At 46.8% G+C, this 27,069-nt stretch overlaps 1 protein-coding gene across 2 annotated transcripts in view; it reads right to left on the bottom strand.

Moving 5' to 3' along the window:
- FRAS1 (Fraser extracellular matrix complex subunit 1) overlaps positions 1–27,069 on the bottom strand; it is a 1,553,355-nt gene that overhangs the window by 958,803 nt on the left and 567,483 nt on the right. The gene's annotated exons all lie outside the window — the stretch shown is intronic.

The raw sequence follows: 27,069 nt of genomic DNA, 5'->3' as shown, positions 1-27,069 counted from the left end.
AATTGTTAGTGTTACCATGATGTGCAGCAGAGGAGGATAAGGCATACAAAAGCATTTTGTAGAGCATAAAACATCATCCAGCAAAACATTAGCTCGATATTGCAGAACTGTGTACTATGAGCCATGAAGTATTACACCAGAGGCTGCCTATCAAGAACAGTTTTATACTGAATTATAAAGCAGCTGGTGTCAAAAATGTAATTTTCCAGTTCAATTGGCTGTGCAGGCATTAAGACATTTACATATTTTCCTTTGGACAAGACCTCGAAGCCCACAGGTATAGAGGACCTGGGCATGTCCTTTTAAAATAGGGGTATGATGGATATTGCCGCCAAAGTTTGATTCAAGATATAGAAAGCCCTTTACCACAGGCACCCAGGGCACTGTGACCAGAGAAGGCATCTAAGGGCTGCAGCACTTATAGTGCCATCCTTAGAGGTCCTGTACCCTGACCCACACACACTGCCTTTCCAGGCTGCGTGTCTTGGTGCAGAACACAGTGAAAAGTCGACATGGCACTCATCTCTGTGTGCCATGCCCACAAACCACTGCCCTGGCACAGATCAATCACCCTTCTGGCAGGGTGCACTATACCAGTGGTGAGGGTACAAGTGCATGACCCCTGCACCCCTACAATGCCCAAGTCTATTCTTGGGCACTGTAAGTGCAGTGCTGCTATTAAGAGTATATGGTGCTGGGAGTTTGTCATTACGAACTCTACAACACCATAATGACTACACTGAAGACAGGGAAGTTTGGTATCAAACGTCTCAGCACATTAAACCCACACTGATGCCAGCGTGGGATTCAATGTAAAATGCACAACAGAGGGCATCTTAGAGATGCCGCATCTTAGAGATGCCCCCTAAAACTAACCAACTTCTAGTGTCCAGACTGAGTGGCTGCTTAGGCTGCCACCAACAGACATGCTTCTGGACCCCTGGGACGAGAGCCTGCTGCTCTCGGGGGCCTGAAACCATGGACATCCTGGGACGAGGTGCAAAGCCTTCTCCCCCAGGATGGGCAGGGTTCACGAAGGGGAAGCTTCAAAGGCATGCTGCATTTGTGAGCTTCCCCAGACCATTTGCTACTTTCAGCAACAGGTCCCCACTAGTTCTACCCTCCACTTTGGGCGGGAGGACCGGTGGGAAAAACAAGTGAGGGAAAGAGCTGTGCCCACCTCTGCCAACTCCACCCCTCAGGTGGAGGGAGGCAAGGTGAAGCACAACTCTGAGTCCCCGCCATCTTGAGGGTGGGGGGACCTAGCCAACCAGGGACAGGCTCCTGCCCCCCCCCTCCCACTGGAGGGTGGCACGATAGTGGGTGTACCCACCCCAGGGAAGGGACCCATTGGTCCCTGCCCTTTACCTACCTGTAACATCCATAAATCTAGTATTTAGGGGGCACTCTGAACCTTGCTTCCTCAGATCCAGCAACTATAAGGAAAGAAGAAGGACCGAACAGCCGTGCAGCCAGCTAACAAGAGGAAGACACACACTGACTTGGCCCCAGCAACTACAGGCCCGTCTCCCCTCGAACCCGCTCCTGCGAAATCCCAGTGTGTCCTGCAGCCAGCAACCTCGAAAACCCTGGAGAACCTGCCTGCCTTCACTTCCAAAGACTGCTTCTCCCGTGAACACCAGATTTGTTCAACTGCATCCTCTGGCAGCAGCCGGAGACCGCAAATCCAGCCCACTCTGCACCAACCGAACCCAGCCCGAGCTAGAGTGGAAAAACACCACAAGGAGGTCACCCCGGCGATCCTGACCCAAGATCCGGTGACCCCTGACCTCCCTCAAGTCTCCAGCAGACGCCTGCAGCCTAAATCCAGAAGGCCCCCCCTGACCGCGACCCGGAGCTAGTAAGAAGATCCGACCCCAAAAGACACCCCTGCACCCGATGCCCTACGGCCTTGTGTGCCCAAACCAACGGTGCCTAACCAACCCTTAACTTCCCAACTTACCCCTCAAAGTGGTGGTCGCACCTTGAAGTCCTTTGTCTCCCTGCCTGCAGTGCTTTTGCAAAACGGAGGTTTTCCATTGAAAACAGTGCACCCGACCTCGAAACAGCACCCTGCACCCGGCTGCCCCAGTGCCGCTGAGGGTGCACCTTTTGTGCTACTTTGTTTCCCCATTTGCCCTGACCTAAACCCTAGGAGCTTTGCTCCCATAACCCAGTGGCCTGCTTGCCAGCAGCCACCAACCGGAGGCCCCCTATCCCCCATTGGATAACATTGGGCCTCAACAATCTGCACCTGGCCGCCCTAGTGCTGCTGAGGGTGAAACAAGAATGTCACTGACCCTGGGGGACCCCTGAGTTGATAACTTACCTGTGAACCGATAACCTGTTTTTCCTCCATAAGAAAACATTAACGATTTTCTTCCAAAAAGTTTCAGTGTGGAGTTTTAAAATCTAAAAATATTCTTTAAAAATCGCACAAATAACCAAAACATATTTACTTACCTGTTTGTAGGAAATGTCCCAGTGCTGAATCTAGGTATCCAGCACTGAGTTAGAAAAGTAACGTAAAAAGTAACTTGCCTGTAATTTATTGAAAAAGCCTATTCATTTCAATGTACTGTATTGACTAAGTGTTGCAACCTACTGCATCCCCTGTAAATCAAACAGAGTACAATTTCTATTGCATTTTCAAACTGTTCTACATTTAGCAACTTATTACTGAAAAGTATTTAATGCTTACCTGTGCCAGGCTTGCTTGGTTCTAAAAATAAAAGACTATATTTTTTATACAAAAAGAATTGGCCTAGAGTTCAGTTCTTGAGTGTGCGAGACTATTTGCTGACTGAGTGTGTACATCAAATGCGTAACACTGTCCTCTGATACTGCCTTACTGCTCGACCACTCTACCACAAATAGACAGTAAGGTTCTATCTAACTTTAACCTCTGGGGTCATCTGGACTCTATATACACTATACCTCATTTTGGTGTAGTATATATAGAGCCAGTTACCTATATCATTTGGTCACATTTTAATTTTGTTACTGCTGCAAGGCATTTTTTTTTCACTCTTTACCACATTTATTTTATTTCAGGAGAAATACTTTTACATAAATCCACATTAGCCACATGCAATTCGAAAAATGCATTTTAACAACACAAGCATCTTTTAAAAAGAATCACCCACCCTGGGTGTTAAGTCTTTGAACTTTCATGATGTGGTCTGTCTTTTGAGGGGATCAGGCAAACCCCATTAAACCATCAAGAGAAAATGCTAAATAGCTAAGCACGGGGAGGGAAGGCTGGCTTTTGCGTTGTTAAAGCAAAGAAGAGTAACAAAACCCCTTGTCAAGAAAACACAAATTAGTGATGAAACGTCTCATCGGTCCAGCTCTCATAATGCCACACACAAGTTTTTCCTGGATTTAAAGAAGGAATGTAAGAAGTGTGGTACTGTCAAATGCAAGTTCAGAGGGCCACAGGGCAAGCAGGAGTTATTGGGCCCAATCCTGGGGGTTGAGGCTCTTTACGCTTGATGTACCGGGGCCTGACATACTATGGATCCTAAACTACTGAGCCAAGTAACCCTTCAGCACTTGACGGTCAGTGGTACTGTGGGTAGAGCAGTCCAAGCAAGACCTCAAGTGGGGGGGGGGTTGGGGGCGGGGGTACATTGACAGCAGGCTCCCAACTCAAAATACATTCAGCAGCAACAATACATTGTAGTCCAGTCAAATACTTGCTTTATGAAAAAACCAAGTATTTATTATCCAAACACAAAGTAAAATACGACATTCACAAACATTACACACTCATCTTAGGTCAGGGCTGTCGTGTTTTATGGGTGAGTTCCTGAGTCCCGCTCCCTTCGAACCAGAGGTAGTGGTTATTACACATTCACTTTAGAAAGCAGTCAGGCTAACCCTCATTAGTAGGCAGAATCTCAGGAGCCCCACTCTGACTCTTTTAAAATCAAAAATGTTCCAACGAATTAGCGCTAAATGGCAGGCAGGTTGTCCCAAGGCGGCCTCGCCTGTAAATCAGTCTTACCCACACCAGCAGGATCTGAGCAACCGTCAACTTAAGAGTGCACCCCCTTCACGGGTGCTGAAGCTGCAGCTGTCTACAGTAAGTTTCTCACACCTGGAGTGGTAGGAGCAGTGGTGGTTGTATTCTAGCTCCTCTCACACAGTGCTGTGGAGGCAGCTGGCTCGGGGGGTCCTCGAAGAAGGCAAGTTTATTGGGATCCTGCCCACAGGTGTGGGTTTAAACACTCTTAGTGCTGGTCCTCAGTCAAAGCTGGTCACCCTGACATACGGAGGTCACTGTCCTCACTCTGTGCACTGGCTATGGCCCGATTGGCACAGTAGCAATCTTCATGGTGGCCTCATTTGGCATACGGGGTCACCAACCTCAGTCCACATATAGGCCACAGCCAGATCAGCACAGCATCATTCTTTACAGTGACCCATCTGGTATACAGGGTTGCTGCCGTCCAAGCTGCACATGGGCGCTGACTAGATTGGTGCAGCAGTGTTCACTGTGGCCTTCCTCTGGCATACAGGGGTCACCAACTTTATCCTGCACCTGAACAAGGACACGATGGTGCAGCAACCATCTCCTTACACTTTGCTACAGGGATCCAATCATCAGGATCCCCCACTGAACGCTGTTCCCTCCAACGCTCTCCTGTTCCACACAGGGAACACTGGACTTGGCAAGCAGGCAGGCACTGGTGCTCCAGGGGCAGGTGGTCTCTGGTGATGTCCCATAACCTAGCTGGGAGATTGAGGCCTTGACCCCAGTCATGGTCACAGGAAGAAGTCTTGCAGAGCATCTCTTCCTCACACAGCCCAACTGGCTCCTTGACAGTTGATAATTTGGGAGGTCGTGAGCTCCCCTTCTTATTGTACATTTCCAGGCGCCAAATGCCCATTAGACAAGCCAAACTGATCTGTAAAAAACTAGAGGAAATGGCGCAAGCAATATCTAGCGGAGGACAGGGTACATCTAAAAATGGCATTAAATGCCAACAAAAAATATGTCCGCACTTTAAAAGTGGAATATTATGCAAAGGCTATCTTCGAGGCGCCAAATAGCAAAAAAATGACTTGAAATTCTACAGGAGTCTTCAGACCCAGTTTGCTCTAAATGAGATATTATGCATTGCAGGGTCTGTGTGATAATTTGGAGGACTTCTCCAACAACAAGGGTCATGAAATCGTCTCTGATGTAAAGCCTCCTTTGAGTGTGTCTAGCCTGCCACAAGATGATAGCTGTTAACAGCCTGGAATTTCAGGTGCCCGCCAGAACAATGTAGAATCCTTTGGGAGGATGACCGTGGAATGTTTTGGGAAAACAGCCATGTCCATCACCCCGATCAGTTACCACCTGAAGCATGGAAGACATTGGCTGTACACTTGTGACCCCAGCTTCTGTTTGTAACCAGTCCTTGAAAGAAGGTCAGGTCCTAGGTCTATGGAAAAGGGCTGCAGTTCTTCCACTCTTGATCGAAGCGACAGCAGACCCATTAGTCCTTAGCAATTACCAGTCTCTCAGCTGCCCTTTCCAGTTAATGTCCTAGGAAGGTTTGTCAACAAAAACTGTCAGGGTACTCGGAATGGTCATACGGCAGCTGAAGTATTACTCGATCGATTAGCCACCTTTGACAAGGTAAATCACAAGATTTTTGCCTCCAGATTATCGGAGATTGGGGTAAATGGACATGCCCTTGGGTGGATTCAATCTTATCCAGACGACAGAAAACATGCTATTCAAATTTCTCTTTTTCATTATGCCATTAAAACTGTGAAACACAGGGGGCGCTAGAGGGTGCACGGAAATATGGCCGCACCTCAGTGCTGCTCCGCCCGGCCGAACCATCCTCCAACCAATATCCACCGAAAATCGCTGCATCCCAGCCCCTGACTGGACTGGGCAGTGCTGTGGAGCTCCCCTGCAAGCGCTGGGAGAGTTAAATCACGCTTCGGTCCACTGCAGCGCACTAAATTCGATCTGCCTGCCCTGCCGATTAGCGCTCGCACATTGGCAGTCGCCGAGCGCTCCTGAGACTCGGATCACCTGCGTTGGCCTGTCAGCACGCACCGGCTCTCCTGCTGTGCCCTAGCTGCTTAGGCCATCTCCAAGGCAGCGCTCTGGGCCTCAGGTGTCGGCGGATGAGGGCGCATCGGGCTGATGGAGCGACTGCTGAGTGTGGAGCGGCGGACAGAAGAGAGCGGCCGCCTACCTGGGTCCCCTTGTGACCGGAGCTGGGCCTTGAGTGACTGTCAACGAACCGCATCGCTCCTGGTGCCGGCGGTGGTGAGTGGGATGCGGCGCATGCGGGGCCCGCAGCTGCGGAGGCGGCCCCTGGGCCGGTGCGGCGCTCTGCTTGCTGAGGCTGGGACTGGTGGGAGCACGCCCCTGGAAAGGCCGCTGCTCTGCGTGCGAGGAGGGCCTGGGCTGTGGTGCTGCCTGCTGCTGCTGATAGGATAGGATAGGATAGTCACTTGTATAGCGCGAACAAATGCCGAGGCGTCTTGGCGCTGGTCCATAGAAAGAGACTACTCCACTAAGAGTGGATCACCTCAAAAAGACATGTTTTTATCAATTTTCTAAAAACTTGATGACTGTCAGGACGTTTAACAAAGCCTGGGAGATCATTCCATCGGCTAACCGCCTGATACGAAAATGCTCTACCTCCCCATCTAGCTTTTTTCACACGGTTAAGTTTAAGCAGACTTTGGGTAGAAGATCTGAGTGTTCGACCCGGGCGGTAAGGAGTAAAGAGCTTCTCCACTTCCTTAGCTCCCCCCCCCAAACACTGCCTTATGAACTAGGCATAGAGCCTTGAACTCTATCCGCTGCTGGACAGGGAGCCAGTGCAATGCCTTGATTCCCTCAGCAACAGACTGGTCTCTAGGTACATCCAGCAGAAGTCTGGCTGCTGCATTCTGCAGAACCTGCAGTCTCTTCAGCAGGGACTTATTCAGTCCCAGGAGAAGTGCATTGCAGTAGTCAATTTTGGACAGCACTAAGGCCACCACCACATTCTTGCGGAGGTCAGGGTTGATGAAAGGGAAAATCTTCCGCAGTATCCTAATTAAATACGAGCAGGAAGAGGCGAGATTGCTAACATGTGCCGAGAAATTGAGCTGGTCATCGAACACCACTCCCAGATTTCTAACCTTGCGTACAGGGGTGGGACATTCGCCTGCCTCGGCCGGCCACCAGGAGCTATTCCATGCGGGCTTTCCCGAGCCAAATTCAATTATCTCGGTTTTCTCTGTGTTGATTTTGAGGAAATTCTCTCGCATCCATTTCATAATTTCTGACATACAGCTATGAAACTTAGTAGCTGAGTCATTTGTTTCTTGCCCAGCAGAGACTATAAGCTGTGAGTCATCAGCGTAGGAGATTATAGTAAAGCCATGTGCCTTGATGAGCTTGGCTAGAGGGGCTACATAGATGTTAAAGAGTGTTGGTGATAAAGAGGAGCCCTGTGGCACCCCGCATGGTAGGTGGAAAGGGTCCGACTGTAGACCATCCCAGGACAGGCTATGGTCTCTACCCTCCAAAAAGGAGGCTAGTAGGGCCAATGCCCTCCCCTGTACTCCAAACTCCTGAAGCCTTCGAAGCAACACCTTATGATTGACGGTGTCGAAGGCAGCCGAGAGATCTAACATCACCAAGACTGCACGACCTCCCTCGTCTACCATAGCCCGCACCTTTTCAGTTGCCATTAGGAGTGCTGACTCTGTAGAGTGCTGGGCACGAAAGCCATGCTGAGAAGAGTCCAGTAAGTTGTGGGCCGCCAAGTGTGTCGTAAGGGCACGGTTCAAATCTTTCTCCAGAATTTTGGCCCCCATAGGCAGGGCGGCAATTGGTCGATAATTTTTTAAAACAAGGGGGTCTAACGTGACTTTTTTTTAATAAAGGTTTAATTATAGCCCTCTTCCAGCAAGAGGGATAGCATCCGGATTGCAGTGCTGTATTAATTACCTGGGTCAGCTCTTCTGCTATTACATCAACGGCCAGGTGAAAAACTGATGGAGGGCAGGGATCTAAGGGAGATCCGGAGTTTGTTGAGATAATCAACCTCCTAGTTTCGTCCGCCGTGATTGGGGTAAACTCCCTGAGACCCGTGTTGTTCCAGGAATCTGCTTCTGGCGCTGGCTCTTTCCCCCCAGTGCTGGAAGGCCTACCACTAAACTCATCGTAGATGAGCTGGACTTTTTCTTGGAAATATGCTGCCAGCTTTTGGCAAGTTTCTTGATCCGGACGATAATTATTTTCCTGCGGCGGTTTAGCCAGAACTGTTATGGTCCTAAACAGCTCCTTGGCCGAGTTGCCAGCATCCATAATTTTGGCCGAGAAATAGGCGCTCTTGGCTGCCACTATTGCCTGCTTAAAGGCTGCGAGGGAAGCATTATAGTGTGATTTTCCCTCCGCACTATAATCCTTTCTCCAGGACCGCTCCGCCCTTCTGCAAATTGCCTTCAAGGTCTTGAGCTCAATGCTATACCAAGGTGAGCTTGGTTTAGTTCTCCTGGATCCAAGCAGCTTCTGAGGGACTACCCTGTCTATCGCAGCTTCCAACCAATCGTTAAAGCGCTTTGACGCCACGGAGATATCATTGGTGTAGACAGGGCGTGACGCGGCCAGTATGGGGAGTAGTTTCTCCGCAGTAACCTGAGACCATGGTCGGATCAGGCGTTTCACTTCTCTATGGCCTGAAGGAACAACTGATATCCCAGTCATGACAGTGAAATTCACTGCCTTGTGGTCGGACCAGGGAAGTGCCATGATGTTGACCTCCTTCAGAGCTATATTATTAATGAATATGCCATCTAATGTATGTCCCCCACTATGCGTGGGGCTGGCTACTACTTGGTTAAAGTCCAGCGCTGCTAGGCTCTCGAGTAGTGTGTCCACCTCTGGTTGGTTCGAGCGTTCTAAATGATAATTAAAATCGCCCAGGATCATAAAAGGGTGATGGTCCATCCGGGACTCTAAAAAAATGCATGAGCATAGCCGGAAAAGAGGACGTAGGGCCTGGGGGCCGATAGACTAGAATGCCATGGAAGTTGTACATGTTAGCCACGTAAATAGTAAAATACATAGCTTCGGCGGCAAGATTTAGGTAGGTTTCCACCCGAATTTTAAGATGTGATGCATGTACAACCGCTATTCCTCCCCCTTTCTTATCCCGTCTATCCTGGGAAGAGACAGCATACCCACTTGGTAGGGCAATGTTCTAATCCGGCCCAGATGTTTCGTCTGTCCACGTTTCAGTTAGAAACACTAGGTCATATATGCCACTTTCTATCAAATCGGGAATTTGGTAGCTGTGTTTATGGAGTGACCGAACATTCACCAAAACACAACTGAGCGACTGCGGAGAATGAAGCCTCGTCACAGGTAGGGGGAGTACTATGCTCTCAGTCATATATTCTCCGTCCTCCCGCCTGTTGGCGGGAGGCTGCCGTCCATCCTCCCAAACATCGTTCCAAGGCTGGACAGCGCATTTGGGGCATGATGTCATCCCAGAGACCCTCTGGGTTACATCCCAATCATGGGGCCTGCATGTGGAGTTATTCAGGTCTAATAATTCCTCTCTGCTAAATCGAATCAAATGGCGAAGGGCAGGGGTCCTGGCGCTGGGCGCGGATCGAGCGCAGACGGGCGCAGACGGGCGCAGACGGGCGCAGACGGGCGCAGACGGGCGCAGACGGGCTTGCCTTTGGCGCGCCGGCGGCGCACCCGCTGCGCGGCCGTCCCAGCGCCATATTTATTGCCAGTGGTTACGCCCCCTATCTGACGCGTCGATCCCAGGTGCGGTGCGGACCTGCCTACAGCCGGGTCCGCCTGGGTCGATGGTCGGTGATTTGAAGCAGGGAGAAGTGCACGAGGGCGCCTTCCCGGTAAGATTTCCTAGAGTGCCACAAGCAATGTGCAAATTAATGCCAATAACATAAAAACCTGTGCAAAATTGGTAATACTTGTTTAAATATTGTTCAATATTTTCGGTGGGCCTACATCCCCGCTGTCTGCTGGGTCCTCCCCTGAACCACCAGTGTCACAAATGGCTGCCCCACGCTTGCTGGGCTGCTAATCGGCCCCCCCTCCTGGTACTGTGTGACAGCTGCCTTCATATTTGGCAGCCAATTGGGTGTTTGTGGTGCTGCACTGCGCGGGAAGCCGGCCATTGCCTTGAGAAGCTGCCCCTGGAGTTCCGCGTGGCCCCCTTGTGTGGCAAGACTATCTAATCCCCCCCGCATTTCACGCACTGCAGTGGTGGTGCTGTGCCTTTCTTGTGGTCGGGAGCGATTCCGTGGTGGCAATACAAGTGACATTGACCATGTTGGGCCTCCATAATTTGGTGCCGGCCTGGCGTGCCCTCCTCCGCATTGTGGTGCAGTGAAAGTTATCCTTGGGGAGTCTCTGCTGCTCTGGCTCCTGCTTTACCACCAGCCTGTTTGGTGTATGGTTTGCCGCGCTTGGACACTGCCTGGCGGAGTAAGGGGGCAAGACTCACTTTATTCAACATGGGGAGAACTGACAAATCGCAATCTCGTCTCACTTTTGAGGCCCGCAAACCAGCCAAATCTTCTCAGAAGGCAGCCTCGGACTCAGAGGCGGACGCCCACAGTGACTACGCCCCCACACTGGAAACTACTCTTGGCGAAGCAATGCAGCCTTCAATCTATTGAGGGTGCTATGGCAGCAGAGAACCACCGCCTAGATCATCTGTCATCACAGCTGGAGAAACAAAATGTCTGCATGGGAGAGGTCGAACAACGTGTCTCAGCAACTGAAGGACTAAGCAAAGTTGCTGGTATGGCGCTCAACATGGAGAAGGGGTTGAACCTCATCCAAGCCAAGAATGAGGATTTGGAAGCGTGATCCCATCAAAACAACATCAAACTCAGGGGGCTGCCGGAGTCCACGAATGTGGGGAAAATGGAGATATACATGGAGAACCTAATTAGGGAGTTTTTTGGGACTGAACACCACTCCAGCATGTTTGTTATCTAGCGGGTCTATCGCTCTCTAGCGGCGAGACCTATACCCGGTGCCCCCCACGTCATAGAATAGCTAGACTCTTAAACTACAGAGACCGGGACACTATCCTACGTCTCGCTCTGGATAAGGGGACTATCGAACATCAGGGCAACACCTTGGCCTTTTTTCCTGATTATACTGTGGCCGTGCAGTCAGTGAGGCAGGAATTCAGTGCAGTAAAAACGTTTCTACAATCGGAGGGGGTCCCGTATGCAATGCTATACCCAGCACGCTTACGCATAGGCCCATATGGGGGACTCATGAGATTTTCTCCAACCCTAAGGCAGCTCTCGAACATGCAAAGCGACTGAAACGCAGGAGGCGCGGGCCTGGCACAGCCCAAGAAGAAGACGACTAAATGGAATATTTGCTGTTTCTGTTCTATATTTTTTCTAAATTCTTACCTCGCGCTTAACCTTGAGATTGTACTATGACACGATATGTACTGTTAGTGTGTGCTTCAGTTGGGGTGTCTCGAAATTCCTGGAGACACCGCACTCTGTTATAATGTGCGCTAAGGTGACCTGAAGTTTAAATATTCTGGCACATTCTTAGACCTGCTTAGCCACCTCCTACTATGTGGGAGGCTAGTAGCACTCTGCGCCCCGGAACTGGGTGTACCCCAAATGCATATTGCTCTTGTATGGGTATGTTGTGGGTGGGGTTTTTTGTATTGGGATGGCTTTGGCGAGTTGGGGATGCTGAAGTGGGTGGGGGGGTAAGGGGTTTGTGTTTGGGAGAGGCAGAATGACATTGCAGCTGTGTAATGAATCCTCTGTTCAGGAATACTATGGTACTTCAGACATGCATTGTATACACTATTGCGCATGTGTCCCGTTAAAGATGGCTCGATAGTATGAGTGGTAAAGTTAAGTTCCTCACCTGGAATGTGCGTGGGCTCAATACCCCAAAAAAGATACGATCGGTATTAGCATATCTGGATATAATGGAGGTGCAAGTAGAGTTGCTGCAAGAGACTGACCTCACTAGAGAATCAGCACAAAAAGTGGGTGCGCGCTGGGCGAGTGCGAGAGTTGCGTCCTCTTACTCTAACTACTCTAAGAGTGTGATAACTCTCGTATAAAAAGGTGTCCCCTTTATTGTGGTTCGGACTGACAAGGATGAGCATGGACGAGTGTCAATAGTTCATAGGCAACTTGGTGGCATGAGTGTGCTATTGGTTAATGTTTATGGACCAAACACGGATGATCCATCCTTCTTTTAGGATGTGTGGCACAGGACTTCCGAATTCCCACCAGCTGCAGTGATTTGAGGAGGTGATTGTAATGTTTGTCTAGATATTACATTAGATAGTGTTAGCAGTGGTGTAGCCAGGCCTAAACAGGCAGCGGAAGTACTATTGGGCTTACTAGATGCAGGCCACTTACATGATGTGTGGCGTCCTCAGCATCCCACTGGTCGGGAAAGTACATTTGTATCTTCTGTCCATGGAACTTGGTCTCACATAGATTTCTGGCTTGTCTCAGGGGTGATTTGCACTTGGGCAGTGTGGGTAGGACATATGACTTGCACACTCTCGGATCACTCCCCCGTAGTCCTTGAGTTACAGGTACCCACATGTGAAGGACTGCCCTTCACATGGCGATTACAGCCGACTGAGTTGACTGATCCTGTTTTTAGACAAGCAATTGGAGAGGCGATCCAAATTTTTTTTAAAGATAATGAGGGGTGAGTGGATAGTGCTGGAGTGCTTTGCGAAGCGTTCAAAGTGACCATCCGGGGGGGGGGGGCCTGTATAGGAGTACAATCAGGAGTGCTGCGGGATATCCGACGCAGGATTCAAAAATTGGTGTCCACCACTCGAGAGTGACTGAGACCAATCCCTCCCCAGAAAAACTAGCTGCAATACGAGAACTAGTCAACAAAACATAATAAAACAGCAGATCAGGAGTTATTGCACCGATCTCGCCGCAGCACTGCTAGCTTATATGGGGAAGGGGACCATACGTGCCGCAAAAGATGGCAGCGCCGCGTAGCCAGGAGTGGATAAAGGAACTATTAGATGAGGTTGCCGATTACTCGACTCCAGAAAATTGCGATGCAGTCTTGCACTTTAATGGGGTTGCCGATTACTCTACTTCAGAAATTTGCGATGTAGTCTTGCACTTTTACACTCAACTTTACGCCGCTAGGGGCTCCCCGCCATCTGAAGAGATTGATTCCTATCTTGAAGACGTTGCACTGGGGTGGCTCTCTAATTCACATCGAAAATAACTTATGCAGCCGTTTGATGTTGAGGACGTTAAACTCGCCATAATGTCCTTACCGACAAATAAAGCCATGGGGATGGACAGGCTTCCCAGTGAGTTCTATAAGGCCTGTGTGTCGGATCTCGCCCCCAGGCTTCTTGACGTCTATGCGGAGGCTTATGAGAAGGGACGGCTTCCACCTACTCTTAAAGAGGCCTTGCTGGCGACTCTACTGAAACCTGATAAGCCCCCAAATATGTGCGAGTCCTATAGACCTCTCTCGATTATTAACATCGACGCAAAGATCCTGCCAAAAATGATTGCCACCAGGCTTCAGCCGCTGGTCCCTCTCCTGATCCTACCTGTTAACTGCACACTCTACGACTCACAATTTGCGAAATGTTTTCTCTACCTTACACTACTTTGACTCAGATTTCCAAGTAGTCGCAGTGCTGCTTGATGCAGCAAAAGCTTTTGACTCTCTCCAATGGAACTACATGTTTACAATCTTAACTAGAATGGGCCTTACCCGTTTTTCATGCAATGGATTAGAGTGCTCTATGAAGATCCAGTTGCTCGGTGCGTGTTAATGGATGGGTGTCTTCGGCGTTTCCTATAGAAAGAGGCACACGGGAGGGGTGCCCCCTGTCGCCAATGCTCTTCTCGCTCGCATTGGAGTCTCTGGCCTGTAAGCTCCATCAAAAGCATGCAGCAGCTGCACTGCGCTTTCCGCAGATATCACTCGCAGTCCCCCTATATGCCGATGATATGTCACTTTTTGTCCGAGAGACCGCCACGTTTCTGCCGGAACTGCTCCGACAATGTGTCAAATTTGAGCGATATTCCGGTCTCCGGATCAATTGGGCAAAGTCAGTGGTGTATCCTCTGACGGCAGGTACAAGAGCGGTGGAGCTGGAGTTTCCACTAACCTGGATGTCAGATCCCGTGCAATATCTGGGGATGTGGCTGCATAGGGATCCCGATAAGGTGATATCTGAGAACTATGGACGTCACACGCATCACTGAATTGGCTGAACGGTGGGTGCACAGGCCCCTATCACTCGCAGACACAATAGATGTTATAAAAATGGCCTTTCTCCCCAAACTGCTCTACTTCTTTGTCAACAATCCTATAAAGCTGAATGTGGTGCCGTTTCAAATGCTTCAATCGTCATTGCTTACATTTGTATGGGGCGGAAAGAAGCCCAGATGTAGTTGGGATCTTCTGCTTCAGCCATTTGACCCAGGGCGGGTTTGAGGCCCCCGACCTTAGACTATACCATCTGTGCGCGCAGGCGCAATTTATGCATTATTGACATTTTCCGCAGCGGTTTCACCTCACACAGCTATTGTATTGGATGCCGTTCTTCCAATGCCACTGCAGGCAGCGACTGTCTGGAGGCTCAGGTGGCCCTCTGACTGTAATAAACCCCGTACAATGCACGGCGTGGGCTTGGCGAATGCTAGCTAGGATGGCTCAGCTCCCGTATTTATATGCTCCACTACTGCCCTTGGCCTGCACCCCGGCATTTCTGCAGCACGGGAGAGGCCTGCTCTCCGGGAGTTGGCTAAAGTTGGTATCTCCCAGATGGGGGACCTGTATAAGCAAGGTCGATTCAGGACACTACAAGAGGTACAGGGGGGTGGATCGTGGCTTTATGTTAGGTTACTTATGTCCGAGTTCGGCAAGCTATTAGAACTATCTACCCGGAATTTCCGGAGGAACCCACGACTCTACGGGCATTGCAAGCGATACTGGCGGGAGAGGGGCGTAAGGGCTTAGTTACTAAACTTTATAATGCTTCCTTGCGAGAGCAAGAACTGAGTGACCACCCCTCCTGTCTCAGATGGCAGGTAGCATTGGGGTACACCCTCGCACCAGACCTTTGGAAGGCGTGCTGCAAGCTTACTGGTCGCCTCTCAGCGAACTGTAACCTCCGAATAATTCACTTCAAATTCTTACATCAATTATATTATACCCCCTTGTAACTCTGTAGGTATGGTCTGCGCGAGTCCACTGACTGTGTGCGATGCGGGCGGACTGATGCGGACTTTCTGCATGTGGCATGGCTGTGTGTGGGTGCGTTTGCCTTCTGGTCCAAGGTGGTGAAGATGCTCACTGATATCGTGCTGGAACCAGTGCATTGCACTCCTGAGATTTGTCTCCTTGGGTATGTTAAACACCTTAAGCCTTGCAACAGACAACAGACGCATAGTTGCAGTATCCACTTTGTTTGCTAAAAGGGCTATTGCGCAATGTTGGGGGGCTAAGACCACTCCAACGGTAAAAAAGTCGATCCGGGATCTGCTCTACTATAGGGATCAGTTGGGGATCTATTAAGAAGAGTGACCGGAGGCTTCACACCCCAAGGATTTCTGAGCCCCGCTCTCTGCATACCTGTTGTCCCACCCAATTTGATGTAACCTATGGAAATGTATGCCTCTTAATCTTTATGCAACAGCGGCTTTATTACGAGAACTCAACCACTGACTCTGTCTTTGCTGCTCCATATAGATAGCCTGAGGAAATGTACGCCCCTTAATCTGTATGCACCAGCGGCTTTCATGTGAGAACTCCACCACTGCCTTCGTCTTTGCTGCTCCATACATGTCGGTCTAACAGTGCACTGGTTTTCTCAGAATGTACAATGAGTTGTAATTTTGTTCTGCCTGGGGGGGAGGGGAGGTTTGTTCATTACTGACACTCGGTATTTGACTTGCATTTATTGTCTGTCACTATGATTGTTGAAACTAATAAACATATTTAAAAAAAACAAAAAAAGTGAAACATGCGGTGCCCCAGGTATCACAGCTAAGTCCATCAATCTTCAATGTCTATCTGTACCCCCCTTATTAAGTCATATGGCATTAATGTATTAATTATGTGGAAGACATTCAGCTGATTCGATCTCTGGAAAATTCTCAGCCAGGTACTTAGGAGGAGTTTCATAACTGTCTGATAAAGATCTCAATGTGGCTGAGCAGTAATTCATTAAAATCCAATGGAGATAAAACAGATTCTTTGTTGCACAACAGGGAAGCCAATCTTTGGCCGCGGACCAGCAGTGCTGGTCTAGAAGCAACTTCAGTGGTGCGTAATGTAGGTGTCCACTTTGACAACAATTTCTCTCTAGAGGCCAATGTCAATAGGAGAGCTGCTACCGTTTTTCTTTGCTCTGAATGCTACGGAAAACATTTTCATACCTTACCGTCACCGCTAGCTCACTTGTTGTGCAAAAGACAGTATTGGGCAGACTAGATGACTGCCATGCACTATTTCTAAGCTCTACTAATGATATATTCAAGAGATTGCAGCAACCTGCTGTTGACAAATTGGCTTTAAATATGACTAGACATTATTCATTCTCTCAAACCCTTGCACAGTTGCACTGGATCCCTGTCAAAGAAATAATCATCTTCAAATCTCTTTGTATTACTTTTAGAGCAGTACAGGAGAAAGGTGTAATTTTCATGCAATTTAAAAGTAATGTGCCTTCTAGTGCCTTGCACTTCTAATCTTCATTGCATCCCTAAATTTCTCAAAGTGATGTCAGACGGTTGGGCTCTTTTGGTTAGAGCTGCACTCCTGGAACAGCCTGCCACCTTCACTGACAACTTATAAAGTTCTGCTCTCGTTTAGGAAGGTTTTGAAAAGCTGACTGTTTCCAGTATAATGAATGCTGAGGCTAGCTCTCTCTGAATGTTTTTTCTAGGGGGCAAGCACCAATTCCACTGTTACATAAAAAAGTAATACCGTGTGAGGTTATTTAGGGGAACAAAAGTGGTTCCAGCTGGTCATATGTGTAATGTAAGGACATGCCTCTGTGTGGACACCCCCAACTTTCTGGACCGATGATGCTGGTTTTTCGACTCAGAGTGCACGGAGGCCTGCTAACCAGACCTCAGTGCCAGTGTCCTGACCCTAAAGTGTATTTATAATTGTCTGTATCCAATTGGAAATAGCTAACTTACCTGTAAGTCCCTGTTTTTAAAAAAAGTCACTGTACCGATCTTGCACTCACTGTTGACCACTCGTGGCATCTAGTTAAGCATGGGAATAACGTACTTCACTACTATACTGTAATCTAGGACTCAAACTACCAGAGTTGTTTTTAATTACTGTATTTACCACCATTTCAGGTCTCACCAATCCAGGTCCCAACCCTGGAACTTCAAGAGCAACGCTGATGAAAAAATGATTAATCAGCATCAGCCTTGCGGAAGTGTTAGAGTTAGGAATACCTTTTTCCGTCCCTTTTTAAATATTCACCGGTCCTAACGAATCGCCGATTGACACGTTAGGGGCTGTAGGCGAGAAACATGTTGACCATTTGCACTATCTTGACCCTGTAGGACCATAGCGTCCAGACAGGGGCCATTGATTTTATTTAGGTTAGTTCACCCCCAGAATAAAACTTTGTTCAAAAACAGGTTAGTACTTAACCTATTTTAACTCACTCTACACTCACAATCCACTAGCTTGATCACATACCCAAACGCACCCAACCGCTGTCTCTTAAAAGATCTCTGGCAAAGAGCCCCTTCGCAGGTGCACGTCGAGCTTTGCAGCATTGGCCCGACGAAGAGCACAGCCCAATGATGAAGCATGACATCCTTCGGGGTGTGTGAGGGCATTCAATAGAGACCTGTGCACTCCCCATCCCCTTTTCTCAGGAACTGCATCCCGACTTAACTGACTGACTTTTAGGAGCATGGTGCAGGACCCAATTTCAAAAGCTCCTGGTTCCTCCCTTTTGTTTAATGCCTGCACTTCCCCAGTCACCCCTCTGTCATGCCTACCGAGTCCTAAGGCAGAGTGCAACATATGACCATATGACCACAGCAGAACATGTAGTTGACATTTTTTGACAGTAAAAATGCGAACCTGCCATTTATTTTTACTGTGGCTTGGTCGACTGATTTGGGATACCTCATTAAAGATGCGACCAAAGGCGGCACTCCAAGGTGTCAAACAACTTGTTATATTGAGCTCAACTCAAAATTCAAGATGAAAAGAAAATGTTACTTATCTAGTGAGCATCTATTTGTGGATTGTAGTGCTGTAGATTCACATGCTGTGCATAATCCTGCCATCTAGTTTTGGGCTCAGATGTGTGCAAGTATTTTTTTTCTGCGCGAAATTCTTTCGAGTCACAAGGTATTGCGCCTCCTCCACTTGCTGGCAATGTACATGGTCATCAACTCCATTGTTCGATTGTTTCCCCACATGACCGGGGAGGATGAAATATGAAGCAAAGTACTGAGAGATGTCCATGTAAGGAGGAAAGTAAGACATAATAAATGGACTGCAACTTGCACAAGCGTCTGAGGAGGAAGGTGGGCTCATGTGAACCTACAGCACTACATGCCACAAATAGATGCTTATTGGGAAAGTAACATTTTCTGTTAAAGGCATGTGTGACTGTAGATACACATGCTGTGAATAAACAGTAAAGCATTCCTCACAAAATAGTGGTGGCTAGCCTGTGGGAGTTTTAGAGGTTTGCAACAGTGTACGTAAAACTGCCTGGCCAACATTATGTGGTGTGGACCATGTAGCTGCTTTACAAATATCAGCAATAGGAAAATTCCAATAAAGGCCATAGAGGCTCCTTTTTTAGGTCTCGGCTAGCGAAGGCTGCGCTTGCGCAGTCTCGCTTGCGAGATTTAATGACTTGGAGAAGAGGGGCTTGAACCCGCCTCTCTTCTCCCCTCTTCTCCATTGGCTGGCCTCTTGAATGCTGGCCAGCCATTGGAGAAGAGGTCCGTCATTCCGATTAGGCCCCGTTCTTTTTGGATCGGGGGGCGTGTTTTTTTCAAGAAGTCTAATTATCGCCGGCCGGCCCCTTTTTCCGCTGATGGGCGTGTTTTTTTTGTTGTTGTTTTCACTCTTTCCACGGTCATTTCGTGTCTGTTGCTGTGAGGCGAAGTCTTCCCGGAGCTGTCTGGTAAGCGAGGTTTTTTTTTTTTTTATGTATGTTTGTTATTGTTTTCTTGCTTTGTATCCAACTTTGTCTTTGTTTCTTTGTTACAGGGCTTCCCCGTTGTTTCCCTGGTCTGGGTCGTTCCGGTGCAGCGGCGTCCAGGGAGCGCTTTCCCCGGTAAGTATGGAGGAATTTGCGGGACTTAGGTAAGGCATATTGTACGTTTTGTACTGTATTTTTTTCTGTTTCTTTACAGGGCTTCAGCGGTGTGGGTCGTTCCGGTGCTGCGGCGTGCAGGGAGCGCTTTCCTTGGTAAGTATGGTGGTGTTTGCGGGAGTTAGGTAAGGTATATTGTACGTTTTGTAAGTAAGTCTGTTTTTTTGTGTTTGTTTACAGGGCTTCTCCAGTCTGGGTCGTTCCGGTGCAGCGGCGTGCAGGGAGCGCTTACCCCGGTAAGTATGCTGCTGTTTGCGGTACTCGGGTAAGGCATCCTCTATGTTTTGTAAGTAAGTTTTTTTTTCTGTTTATTTACAGGGCTTCAGCGGTGTGGGTCGTTCTGGTGCAGCGGCGTGCAGGGAGCGCTTTCCCCGGTAAGTATGATGCTGTTTGCGGGACTCGGGGAAGGCATCCTCTATGTTTTGTAAGTAACTCTGTTTTTTTGTTTGTTTACAGGGCTTCTCCGGTCTAGGTCGTTCCGGTGCAGCGGCGTGCAGGGAGCGCTTTCCTCGGTAAGTATGGTGGTGTTTGCGGGAGTTAGGTAAGGTATATTGTACGTTTTGTAAGTAACTCTGGTTTTTTTTCTGTTTATTTGCAGGGCTTCAGCGGTCTGGGTCGTTCCGGTGCAGCGGCGTACCTTCGGCTATTAGGTAAGAGTACGCAATTTTTAATTATTTCATTTAAATATTTATTTGGGTAGTGTTTTACGTTGTATCTTTATGTACTTTTCTTTGTCATGTTTTTGGTAGTATAGCAATAGGGGTTTTTTTGGCGAAAGTGTTGTGTATTTTTTGGGGGGTTGGGCCACGGTTTGTTGTGAATCCGCTGTTGTCGACTGTTGATTGTTTTCCCGATGCTATGGTAGGCGGAAGAGAGCTACAAACAGGTAAGTGAATTTTTTATATACGTTTAATGTTCTTTTGACGAGTAATTGGGAGGTAAATATAATATGTCTATGTTTTTTCTCTAATTGTCTGTTATGCCTCTGTTTTCGTAGTGTTTTGTTTCTTTTTTACAATTGTGAGTAGCCTCGTCTCAAGGTAAGTTACAGCTCTTATTAGCTATTGTTGATTTTTAGGCTGTTTGTTTGATAGTAATACAGGTGTTTTGTAACGAAAGTACTGTCACGTGTATTGTGTGCAATTCAATATGTGATTACGTGAGGGTGGGGCACGTTGTTTTGATGAATCTGCTGTTGTGGGAGTGTGACAGTCTTTTCCAGATCGCACGGTAGGCGGGACGCAGCTACAGACAGGTAAGTGGAATTGTTTAATACGTTATATGTTCTATTTGAAATTACTTTTGCTGTGATTATAATGTTTGTGATTTATTGATACTGTAATTTTTTTCGATGTATTTTCTTAGTTATTGTTGGATCTTATGCTGTTTATTTGATAGTAATACAGGTGTTTTGTAACGAAAGTACTGTCACGTGTATTGTGTTCAATTCAATATGTGATTACGTGAGGGTGGGGCACGTTTTTTTGATGAATCTGCTGTTGTGGGAGTGTGTCAGTCTTTCCCAGATCGCACGGTAGGCGGGACGCAGCTACAGACAGGTAAGTGGAATTATTTTATACGTTATATGTTCTATTTGAAATTACTTTTGCTGTGATTATGTTTGTAATTTATCGATACATTTATTTTTTTCGCTGTATGTTATTAGCTATTGTTGATTTTTAGGCTGTTTGTTTGAAAGTAATACGGGTGTTTTGTAACGAAAGTACTGCCACGTGTATTGTGTGCAATTCAATATGTGATTACGGGAGGGTGGGGCACGTTTTTTGTTAACGAATCTGCTGTTGTGGGAGTATGACAGTCTTTTCCAGATCGCTCGGTAGGCGGAACGCAGCTACAAACAGGTAAGTGTGAATCTTTTATACGTCTTATGTTCTATTTGAAATTACTTTTACTGTGATTATAATGTTTGTGAGTTATCGATGCTGTCATTTTTTTCGATGTATTTTCTTATTTATTGTTGGATCTTAGACTGTTTATTTGATAGTAATACAGGTTTTGTAACGAAAGTACTGTCACGTGTATTGTGTGCAATTCAATATGTGATTACGTGAGGGTGGGCCACATTTTTTTAATGAATCTGCTGTTGTGGGAGTGTGACAGTCTTTTCCAGATCGCACGGTAGGCGAAACGCAGTTACAAACAGGTAACTCGATTTTTTTTTGCTTTTCAAGGCATTGCCTCATTTTGTTACCTAACTAAATTTCTTTCTGGTTTTTTACAGGTATGCCCCTCTCCGGGCCGTTCCCGGGAAGCAACGTGCTTGGAGTGCTTTCCATGGGTATGTATGATGCGTTTTGCGGGTCTGTAGTAAGGCATCTTGTCTGTCCCTTATCGAACGCTTTATTTTTACTGGTTTTTTTACAGGGATTCCCCGGTCTGACCCGTCCCTGGGCAGCGTCGTGCAAAGATTGCTTTAGCCGGTATGTATGTTGCTGTTTGCGGGTCTTTATTAAGACATCTTGTCTGAATCGTATTTCACTTTGACATTTTTTTTTTTTTTTTTACAGGGACTTCCTCGGGCCTGCCGTTCCCGTGCAGCATCGTGCATAAAGTGCTTTACTCTGTAGGTATAATTCTGTTTGCGGGTCTTGGGTAAGGCATCTAAAGGTAAGTTTCTTTACTTATTTTCGTTATTTGCCTGTATTTTTAATGTCTAGTAATCTTTGAGTAGGTTTACCTTTACAGCGCATTTGCGTTGAATTCCCTTTGAAAACACCTTTGTACGCTGTCAGACAGGTTGGAGCCGCGTTTCCTTTTACTGCATCGCTATCTGTTCCATGCATGCTTTCACATTCAATTCGCACGGAATTCACACCTCCTCACTAACAATAGCACACACTCTCAGGCAGACATTCCTTTCATCCTTCCAAGGAAGCCCCCCACCCAAACATTAGCATACGGCTAGACACCAACATTTCACACACGCGCTGTTCGTAAACAAGTGTTACTTCTCTATTGTTATTCATTTATAGTAACTCCCCTTTCCTTCGGTTTTACTGTACTTAAACTCGAAGAGCAGCCATTCTAAAACATTTCTTGGGTCAATGTCATCCGGTACGAGCTAAACTATCTCTATTGCTAAAAGGTAAGCAACTTCAATTGTATTGCCGTTTTTAAAATAAACTCATTGAACGTTTTCTATCGTGTTTTTCTAATGTCAAGTGCAGTTGTTTTACGATGTTAACCTTTGCAAACATGTTATGCGCTTTTTAGTTAACGAAGTTCGCTTGGTATCTTGATTGTTATTTACAATGTCAATAGCTTAATCAGTGTGTGTGTAGGTGGCTCTGTGTGTGGGTGCAAATGCAATAGGTCTCGCATTTGAGAGTGATTAAGCTATTGACATTGTAAATAACAATGCTGCTTCTTTAAATGTTTTAAAAACAAAAAAACATAAACAAAAATGTCATGAGCAATGCCAATAGCTCTAACTTTTCCAATGCCGAGACCATTGCATTGTACAATGCAATGGTCTCGGCATTGGTAAAGTTAGAGCTATTGGCATTGCTCATGACAATGCCGTTTCTTTAAATGTTTTAAAAACAAAAACAAACAAAAATAATGTCATGAGCAATGCCAATAGCTCTAACTTTACCAATGATGAGACCATTGCATTGTAAATGCTTGTTCCTAGTGGAATCGGCTCTGGGAGGGATAGTTAAAGTCCTTTTAGCTTTAGCATAGCATGTCTGGATGCATGTAATAATCCATCTAGCCATGCCAGATTTAGAAATGGCTTTCCCTGTATTGGGTTGGGAGAAAGCTACAAAAAACTGTTTTCGTTTTTCTAAAAGATTTAGTTCCCTCAATATAATACATGAGGGCTCATTTAATTTCAATGTATGGAGAGCAGGTTCCGCAACTGAATCAGGTTGAAGGAAAAATACAGGAAGTTCAATAGTTTAATTGAGGTGAAACTACCTTTGGGACACAAACCTATCTCTGTGTCTGGCAGAATGGTTCTTCCAAGGTTAGTGCTTGAATTTCAAGGACACATCTAAGACAATTGACTCGGACCAGAAATGTTACATTCCAGGATAGAAACTGGAGGGGGCAGAAGTGGAGGCGTTGGAATGGAAGGTCCATTAATCTTGTTAATACCATATTAAGATTTCATGTCAGAGCTGGTGCAACCCGAAGAGGGCGGTCTCTTAACACCTTCCATGAAGGCTTTAATGACAGGAATTCTGAATAGAGAAATGTGTTGCCTGTTCTGAAGTTAAACAACTGCAGCCACTAGGTGCAGTCTTATGAATGTGAAAGCTAAACCTGAAGTTTGTAAATGAAAAAGGGAGCAGACAATGTCTTGAACTTTGGCTGCTAAGGGATCACTATGTATGGAGCGACAATAGTGAACAAATGTCTACCATTTAACAGTGTAACAGGCACGAGTAGTAGGCCTGCGCACCTCTCTGAGAATGTCCATGCATTCTGGTGGAAGATTAAGGGATCCGAATTCTAGGACATCAAGAGCCAGATGGCATGGTTGACACCAGGAGTCCAGGTGCCGGATTTCTCCATGGTTCGGCATGAGGAGGTCCAGCCTGTTGGGGACTGTCTCGTGTTGGACCAATCAGAATTCGAGAAGGGTTGTAAACCATGGCTATCATGCCCACTTGAGGGCCACCAGGTTGAGGGTGAGATCAATCTGTTGAAGTTTCCAAACCACAAATGGAAGCAGAGGAAGAGTAGAAAAAGCATAAGCAAATATCCGTGACCAACTCATCCATAGTGCATTGCCCCTTAAGACTGTGGGTGTAGAAACCTGAAGGCAAAGTTTGGGCATTTGGCGTGTTCTGCTGTGGTGAAGAGGTCTATATCTGGTAGTCCCAAATGCTGACAGTAGTGGTGGAGGACTTGAGGATGGAGTTCCCACTCATGGACTTGTTGCCCCATCCTTCTGAGGAGGTCGGCAAAGTCGCTGTCCACTCCCGACAAATATTACGCTAAAAGGTGGATGTTGTGATGGACAGCACATTTCCAAATGTTCTGGGCTAAGTGAGAGAGGTGAGGTGATCCGATACCCCCTTGCTTCTGAAAGTAACACATAGCTCTCATGTTGTCTGTCTTGATGAAGACTACCTTGCCAATTAGATGATGAAGGGACGCCTTTAGTGTCAGCTACAGAGTAGTAGCTCTAGGTGATTTATGTGCAGAAGTTGTTGACTGGGATTCCATGGACTTTGGAGAGTTCAATTTTGTGAATCCGCTCCCCATTCTATAAGGGAGGCGTTGTTATGCTGCTCAACGAAAATGGGTCCAGGAATAGCTGTCATTTCAACAAATTCTTGGCTTTTCACCATTGCAGAGAGTGGCAAGTTTGACGGCCGACCAACACTAGAGCTTCCCATTCACTCTTCCGCTTGAGACCACTGGTGCACTAAGCACTCCTGTAATGGAAGCATGTGTAACCTGGTATGAGGTACTACAGGTATGCATGAGGCCCTCATCCTGGGGAGGTGCATAACTGTCCTAACAGTAACCTGCTGATTTGGTTGAAATAGAGGAATGAATGTCTGAAAAAATTGTATCCTGGTGGCATTTGGGTAGGCTATGCCCCTTTCGGAATTAAGGATTGCCCCTAAATAAGGTTGGACCTGAAAGGGTTAGAGATGGGATTTTAAAGCGTTAATGGTAAAGCCTAGTTCATGAAGTAGACTGGCTGATGGTGACCTGAATGGGTTGGTGACATTGTAGCCGAATGGCACTTTTGATGAGCCAATCGCCCAGATGGGGAAAGACGTGGATGCCCTGTCTGCATAAGTTAGCAGCTACTACAGCGAGGCCCTCTGTGAAGACCCTGGATGCGATAGTGACTCTGAAAGATGGCCCTTTGAATTGATGATGCTATCTGCTTACTACAAATCTGAGGTACCGTTGTGCCTGATGAATTGTGATGTGGAAATAGGCGCCCTTGAAGTCGAGCGCAGCCATGAAGTCGCCTTGTAGTAGTAGCGGAATGACATCCTAAGAGTGACTGTGTAAAGGTGCTCTGAGAGAATGTATTTATTTAAGGGCCTGAGATCTAAAATTGACCTGAGGGACGTGTCCTTTTTGGGGATAAGGTAGGAGTATGTAACTGATCGTGTAAGCATCTATCGTAGCGTGTAGTGCTGCAGATTCACATGCTATGCACACTCCTGTCATCTTGTGTTGGGCCCAGACTCTTACTTTTTTTTCTCAAGGAACTTTTGTCTGCGTCTTCCGTCACATCTCTCCTACTCCTTGTGGTATAGCGCATGTTCAATGGCTCCTTTGTTAGATCGTAATGATTTTCTCTGCCATACAGGAAATGAGGATATAGTCTGTTAAGTTAGCGTTTGCTGTTAAACATGCTGAAAGATCTGTGTATTTGTGTCATCATCCAATGCCTGTCGGGGTAGCGGGAGGGTGCATGTCAATCTGCAGCACTACACACTACTGATAGATGCGTACAGGGTAAGTAACATACTCCATTTGTAGCATGTTTTGGCTGCAGATACACATGCAATGCATAGACTGTGAAGCAGTACACCTCTCACGGTGGCTTTAGACATCAAATGGTACATTTGCTTGAAATAATGTGCTTAGAACTGTTTGTACCGCCAGAGCCTGTTGCCTGGCTTGAACATCAGCACAATAGTGTTTGGTAAAAGTGTGTTGGTTCCATGTTGCCTCTCTTCCAAAGTCTGTTAGCAAGATATTTCAGGAAAATGCCATTGATGCTTCCTTTTTTCGTGTTGAATGAGGTCTTGGCATGGTAGCTAGTGTTAGTTTTTCTTCGATGCAGCAAATTGGTATACTTTTTTTCTATCCATCTAGCGATTCCAGTTTTTGAGATTGGATTGCCTTTTTGTGGGTTAGAAAAAGCTACAAATAGTTGTGCTTTTCTGAAGGTTTTTGTTCTTTCCACATAGTACATCGGGCACGTTTAACATCTGGACTTTGTAATGCTCTTTCTGAGACTATTTCTGGTTTTATAAAGAAAATCGGTAAATCCAATGTTTAATTTAAATTGAAAGAGAGTATGACCTTTGGCAAAAACTTTGGGTTTGTGCGTAGGCGAACTTTGTCTTGGAATAATTGAATGTGAGGTTCCTCAAAAGTGAGTGCATATATTTCGCCGATTTTTGGTAGCAATGTAATGGCCACAAGGAGTGCCACTCTCCAGGTTAAGAACTGTATTTTGCATTTTTCAAATGTTGAGGACATTATACTTGTTTACACAATATTCAGGTTCCACATTGGTACAGGAGATGTACGTGGTGGAAGGACTCTTAAGTCCCTCCATGAATGCCTTTATGAAGGGTATACGGAAAAGAGACTGGAGTTGTCTGTTTTGTAATTATGCTGCGACTGCTGCCAAATGAAGGCCCATAGATGTGTATGTTACATGTGCTTTTTATAGATGTGACAAGTAACATACTAGTTGTTGTTCAGATGGTGAGGATGGATTTATGATGTGTGCAGCGCAGTAGTGGACGAAACAATCCCATTTTGCTACATAGCGTGCCCTTGTGGTTGATCTTCTGGCTCCCTTTAGAATGTTCATGCATTCTTGAGGGAATTTTAAATACCTTAATTCTATGACCCCAGGATCCAGATTGAGTGGTTGAACACTGAGGTGCCTGACTCTGCCCTCACTGTCAGTGAGAAGATATGGAATGTTGAGTAGCTTCTCATGAGGTACTAGAGA

Source organism: Triturus cristatus, chromosome 2_2 (assembly GCF_964204655.1).
Source record: "Triturus cristatus chromosome 2_2, aTriCri1.1, whole genome shotgun sequence".
In the NCBI taxonomy this organism is placed as follows: Eukaryota; Metazoa; Chordata; class Amphibia; order Caudata; family Salamandridae; genus Triturus; species Triturus cristatus.
Note: the sequence above shows the minus strand (reverse complement) of the source record. Positions and strands in the feature narration are given on the sequence as shown.